The sequence below is a fragment of the Gossypium hirsutum genome, chromosome A01 (assembly GCF_007990345.1).
Source record: "Gossypium hirsutum isolate 1008001.06 chromosome A01, Gossypium_hirsutum_v2.1, whole genome shotgun sequence".
In the NCBI taxonomy this organism is placed as follows: Eukaryota; Viridiplantae; Streptophyta; class Magnoliopsida; order Malvales; family Malvaceae; genus Gossypium; species Gossypium hirsutum.
Window position 1 is genome coordinate 30931399 of NC_053424.1, and position 7514 is coordinate 30938912.

Here is a 7514-nt window from a genome sequence, read left to right on the forward strand (position 1 = left end):
CATTCGATATTGCCCGGAGTTAGCCAAGAAAGATAAATTTTAGAATGCAAGGCTGAGCAACACAGCTACTAGAGGGAGGCCACCTAGAAATACAAGGAATGTAACCAGTAGTAAAAGTGCGACAAAAGATTTAGCTGTGAGATCCGAGGCTAGAGCACCTCTTAGACTTATGCTATTCGCGCTCATGAAGATGCATCATCACCAGATGTTATCACCAGTATATTTTCTCTTTATGACACTAATGTAATTGCATTGATTGATCCTGGATTGACCCATTCATATATCTATATGAATTTAGTGTCTAGTAAGAGTTTGCCTGTTGAGTCTATTGAGTTTGTGGTTAAAGTGTCGAGCCCCTTAGGAAAATATGTTCTAGTTGATAAAGTTTGCAAGAACTCTCCTTTAATGATTTGGGGTTACTCTTTTCCAACTAATTTGATGCTTTTGCTATTTGATGAATTTGATGTGGTACTGGGTATAGATTGGTTATTTCTGCATGATGTTGTTGTGAATTTTAGACGAAAGACTATTGAATTGAAATGTCAGAATAGTGAAATCCTTTGAATTGAATCAGATGAGTTGAATGGATTGCCTGTTGTGATTTCATCTGTGTCAGCTCAGAAATATGTGAGGAAAGGTTGTGGAGCTTATCTTGCTTATTATTGGATAAAAAAGCATCTGAATTGAAGATTGAATCAGTGCCAGTAGTCTGTGAGTATCTGAATTTGTTTCTAGAAGAGTTATCGGGTTTACCACTAATTAGAGAGGTCAAGTTTGCTATTGAGATAGTACCAGGAACATCATCGATATCAATAGCTCCGTATAGAATGGCTCCGAAAGAATTGAAAGAATTGAAAGCTCGGTTGCAAGAGTTAACAGATAGAGGTTTTTCATGACCTAGTTTTTCACTCTAGGGTGCATCGGTATTGTTCATAAAAAAGAAAGACGGATCAATGAGACTTTGTATTCATTACATCAGCTCAAAAAGGTTACGATAAAGAGAAAGTATCCTTCGCTGCGAATTGATGACTTGGTCGATCAGTTGAAAGAAGCAACAATGTTTTCAAAGATTGATCTGAGATCTGATTATTATCAGTTGCGAGTTAAAGATTCGGATGTACCGAAAATTGTGTTCAAAACATGGTACAGGCATTATGAATTTCTTGTTAGGCCTTTCGGATTAACTAATGCTCTTGCAGTTTTTATGGATTTGATGAATAAAATTTTTAGACTGTATTTAGACAGATTTGTTGTTGTATTTATTGACGACATTCTGATCTATTCACGAGATGAGTTTGAGCATGTCGAGCATTTAAGGATTGTGCTAAAAACTTTGATAGATAAGCAATTGTTTTCTAAATTCTGCAAATGTGAGTTTTGACTCCGAGAAGTCAGATTTTTAGGACATATTGTTTCGGCGAAAGGCATACGAGTTGATCCGAGCTAGATTTCAGCCGTTGTTGATTGGAAACCACCAAAAATGTATCCAAAGTCAGAAGCTTTCTGGGGTTAGTTGGTTATTATCGATGTTTTGTTAAAGAATTCTCGATGATTGCTACACCGATGACTAGATTGTTACGAAAAGATGTGAAATTCGAGTGTTCTGAAAAATGTCAACAAAGTTTTGATTAGTTGAAAGCATTACTAAATAAGGCACCAGTTTTGGTTTAATCTGAGTTGGGTAAAGAGTTTGTGATTTTTAGTGACGTGTCATTGAATGGTTTAGGTTGTGCACTATCGTAAAGTGATAGCCTATGCCTCTAGACAGTTGAAACAGCATGAAAAGAATTATCCGACGCACGATTTAGACTTGGTTGCTATTGTATTTGCATTGAAAATTTGGTGACATCATTTATACGGTGAAAAGTGTCATATCTTTACTGATCATAAAAGCTTGAACTATATCATGACTTAGAAAGATTTGAATTTGCGACAACAATGATGGCTAGAGTTTCTAAAAGATTATGAGTTACTGATTGATTATCATCAGGGAAAAGTGAATGTACTCCTAGATGTTCTGAGTAGAAAATCTTTATTTACTTTGAGAGCAATGAATACTCAGTTAACCTTGTCTGGTGATGGTTCGATTCTAGCAGAATTAAAAGCTAAATAGGTATTTCTTCAGCAAATTTGTGAAGCTCAGAGGTGTGATAATGAATTGTAATTTAAAAGAGTGAAATGTGAGTCGATTAGTGATTCATACTATCAGATCAAATCCGATGATTGTTTAATGTTTCGAGATAGAATTTGCATGCCAAAGAATTCCGAGCCCATTCAGAAAATTTTACACGAAGCACATAGTGGTTGTTTATCTGTACATTCGGAGAGTACAAAAATGTATAATGATCTAAAAAAATTGTATTGGTGGTTGGGTATGAAACGAGACATTTCAAAGTTTGTATTGAGATGCTTGGTTTGTGAACAAGTTAAAGTTGAACATCAAGTGCCTTCGGGATTACTACAACCAATGATGATACGAGAGTGGAAATGGGATAAAGTTACGATGGATTTCGTAATAGATTTGCCCTTGTCTACGAAAAAGAAAGATGCTATTTGGGTCGTCGTTGATCAACTGATGAAATCGACACATTTCATTCCAGTACGTATAGACTATTCACTTGATAAAAATTTTAAATTGTACATTTCTAAGATCGTTAGATTGCACAGGGTGCCATTTTCGATTATTTCGGATAGAGATCTGAGGTTTACATCGCGATTTTGGATGAAATTGCAATATGCTCTGGGGTACGAGGTTGAACTTTAGTACTGCATTTCACCCGCAAATTGGCGGTCAGTTTGAGAGAGTAATTCAGATTCTCGAAGATATTCTTCGTTGTTGCGTTTTAAAGTTTGAAGGCAATTGGGTGAAATATTTACCATTGGTTGAATTTGTGTATAATAATACTTTTCAATCAGGCATAAAGATGGCACCGTATGAAGCATTGTATGGTCGTAAAATGTAGAACTCCATTGTATTGGACTGAGCTTAGTGAGAATGTAACAGCCCGGTTTAAATTCTAGTCGAAACAGTGGTTTTGAAACCAAAAATCCAAGTCAAAAAAATATTTTAATATTATTTTTCGTGCTAATAATATGTGAATTGACATCTATGAAAATTTCGTTATTTAATTTTACCGTTTGTGTGCTTAATTTGCAAAAAAGACCTAATCGCAGAAAATGCAAAAGTTGTGTGCAATTTGATTAAGTGCCAAATTGATGTGTCTCTTTCAATGTGAGGTCCTTATGATGAAATTAAACCATTGATAAGGTTAATGGACATTAATGACCATCCATTAGGTGATTTTTATATGGTTTAATTAAGGGAAAAATTAGTATTTGATTATTGAAGTTAATATTAATAAGGCAAACATGAAAATAAACCCATTATCACCTTGTTTTGGCGAAAATCAAAAGAAAAGAAAAGATAAAAGCTTGTTTAGGGTTCGACTAAGAGAATTTGTGATTAAGGTATTTGTTTTGCTCAATTTTTTATGATTTTTACGTTTTTGTGATCGTTGCTTTGTGTTCTATTAAGCCCAGCCTCAATTTCAAAATTTGATGATGATTTTAAGTTATGCCATTGTTGATTTTGTGAGTTTTGTAAAGTTAGTTGATGAAATATGCAAACTTGACGATAGATACATATGTTTTATATTGGGATTTTTGATGAATTTGAGTAATTTGGGCTAAATTGTGAAAATGAGGTTCTGAGGAACTAAAATGTGAAATAAATGAAATATATGGGCTTATATGAACTACATGAATATTCGGCTTAACATGTGTATAAAGAAATTGTGTGTATTTTGTGATTTTATGAAATAGGGACTAAAATGTTAAAATATGAAATGTGAGAGCTAATTTGTAAAATGCCCTAAATATGTGTATATGGATTGATTTGAATGAATGTAAGATTGACTAAGTCAAATTTGAATGTGTTTAGATCAAGAACCAAAGAAAACAGAATTAGATCGGGGAAAGTCGAAAGCCATCAATTAGCCGTTCGTTTTCGTTCATTTCTGTACGAGGTAAATCGATATACAAATAAATGTGTTTGAATTGATTTATTCATGATTATATGATATTGAATGATGATGAATGGTTATAGAAGCTGAATATGTGAAATTGAGAAAGTTTTGGTAATGTGACGACGTCCGAAAGCCCCGTACGAACCATAAGAATAGTTAGGATACATATGTCATGACATAGGATTTTCGATATGTGATTTCATGTAAGACCACGTTTGAGACGTTGGCATCAATTTCAGATTTATGTGTAAGACCATGTCTAGGACATCGGCATCGCATTTTATTTCGTGTAAGACCTTTTCTGGGATAGTGGCATCGATATTTGATTACATGTAAGACCACGTCTGGGATGTTGGCATTGTATGAGCTTTCCAAGCTATCCGCGTATCCTATTTGATTCCATATGGTTCAACAGGCATTTCGAGAAATGAATAACTATATGAATGTGTATCCAATTCAGGTACGTTTGAAATGTATAACATGATTGAGAATGAAAGGTAAGTATTTGTACAATTGTGGACATATGGTATATGTAAGTGAATTATGGTCAAATGAGCTATATGAGACTTATGGATATCTGAATATATTTTTCAATGAGTTACATGAATAAATTGGTTTAGATTTGTGTTATGTAATAAGTTTATTTGTACATGCCTTACTAAGCTTTTGAAAGCTTACTTTGTGTGTGTTTCCAATTGTTTTTAGATATCGAAGCTACCGGGAGCTCTAGGATCATCGAGGATCATCACCACACTATCAAACTCTATTTTGGTACATTTTGAAAATGTGAATATTGAAGTATAGCATGTATAGACTAGAAGTATTAGAGATATGTTTTTTATTTATGAATATTTAGCCATGTGATAAGGCTTGGTTTTGGTTGTGATAACGAATAACTTTTGAGTATAATCTATGTAATTTAATATTGCCAATATGATGTGTTCATGGATGGCCAAAGAGAATTGGTCAATTTGGTAAGATTATGGCATGTGATTGAATGTCGTAATTTAAGGTTATGAAACATATGTTTTGGTATGACTTTGGCTTATGATATGGCATGATTTTGGTATGGATATAAGCATGAAATTGGTTGTTAATGATATAGAATGAATAGTGTATGTTTTTTATTATGTATTGGTTGGAATTTGGTATAAAATGTTTTGGTTTTGATCTTGTAAGGAGGACCCAAAATTAGGGTAGCAAGTTGGCCTTGTAAATGGTCTATTTTTGCTCACACGGGTAGGGACACGGGCGTGTGTCTCTGCCATATTGTTCGAGGGCCATTTCGAAACGAGCCTGGGTAGACCACACGATTGCACACATGGGCGTATGCCAAGTCGTGTGGCCAAGTCAATTTCGAGCACGGGCTAGACACACGGGTGTGTGATTGGCCGTGTGACCCAAGTCAATAACCTCCCTAAATTTTACACGGCCTGGCATACAGGCGTGTCTTGTGGCCGTGTGGACAAGTCAGTATGTATGCTCTGTTTCACCATGGCATTAATACTCAGGCGTGTCTAATGCCATGTGAGGTACACGACCTATTCACACGGGCGTGTGACCTCTGTAACTTAGAAAAATTGTTTAGTTTCGAAAAAAAATTGTATGTGTTCAGTTTAGTCCCGACCTCTTCCTAATGCATGTTTAGGTTCTCGTTGACCTAAGTAAGGGACTCTATGATGTTAATTGACTATGATGCTTTGATGTTCGTGAATTGATCGTAAAATGTTTCGATATGTCTGGTAATGCCTCATAACCTTAGTCCAGCGACAAATAAGGGTTAAGGGTGTTACAGAGAAAAAGATTCACGAGGTTTATTTGATTAGAGAAACTGAAGATAAAGTGAAAATTATTCGCAACAGTTTAAAAACAACTTCAGATCGACAGAAATCTTATGCGGATTTGAAACGTAAAGACATAGAATTTCAAGTTGGTGAAAGAGTATTCTTGAAAGTATCTCAGTGGAAGAAGATTCTTTGATTTGGTCGCAAAGGCAAATTGAGTCCACGATTTATCGGGTTGTATGAGATCATCGAAAGAATAGGGCCAGTGGCATATCGGCTATCTTTACCTTCAGAATTAGAAAAGATCCAAAATGTATTTCATGTGTCGGTGTTACGACGATATCAATCAGATCCATCACATGTAATTTCTCTGACCGACGTTGAAATTCAACCTGATATGACATACAATGAAGAACCGATCAGACTTTTAGCTTGAGAGTTTAATGAATTGAGAAATAAGAGCATAGTGGTGAAAGTATTATCGCAATGTCACGGGGTTGAAGAAGCCACGCGAGAACCCGAGGAAGCTATGAGAAATCCATACCCTAACCTCTTTTCTAGTAAGAATTTCGGGGACGAAAATTCCTTAGAGGGAAAAGTTGTAATAACTTATTTTTAGTCAAATCGAGATAGTGGTTTTGGGACTACAAATCTAAAGTCAAAACAATTATTTTATTATTTTAATGCCTACATCATGATAATGTGATTGTGTGAAAAATTTTATTGTTTGAATGCTTAATTCGATGAAAATGACTAAATCGCGTAAAGTATAAAGCTTGTGTTCTATTAGATAAAGATAATAAATGGCTATGAAATTAATTAGTGGGGCCTTATGTAGTAACTAGTCCATTGTTAATGTTAATGGACATTTATGGGCTTAAAATGGATGTTTAGAATGATTATATAACAAGGTTAATTTTGTAATTTGGTAATTAAAGTAAATTGAATAAAAACAACAAATTGTATCATCCTTTAGTCACCTTCTTCCACTGAATTTGGAATAAAGAAAAGCCATTTCTAGGGTTTCAACATTCGGTCACTTCATGGTTTAATTGCAAGTTCGTTTTTGTTCCGTTTTTAATGATTTTTATGATTTTTAGATCGTTGCAACTTAATCTAGCTAGCAAAGGGACTAATTTACAAACTTGTTAAAGGTTTAGGGTTTTACCATTGATGAATATATATGTGTTTTGATGTTTAATGGTAGAAATGCATGCTTGTTGTTAGATAAACAATATTTGTTAAGTGATTTTTAGTAAAATGTCCAATTAGGGATTAAATTGTGAAATGAAACAAATTTGTGATTAAATTGTGAAATAAATGAAAAATATGGGTTGCTATGGGCTTAATTGAAATTCGGCTAGCATGGGTTTGGATTGAATTGCATAAATTTTTATTTTTATGAGATAAAGACTAAATTAAAAAATATTGAAATATTAGAGGCAATAGTGTAAAGTTTCCTTAATGTGAATTTTGGACTAAATTGAATAGAGTGATTATTAAATAAGTTAATTTTGATTACATCATGATTAAGAAAAGCGAAATACAAATTTAGATCGGGGAAAGAACAAGATTTTGGACTAATCGACTCATTTTTTTGTTTTTATATTCGAGGTAAGTTCGTGTATAATAAGCTTTGCTATAATTGTATTTTAAATGCTATAATATTGCATAAATTGTGAATACGACCCTACGGACATGTTCT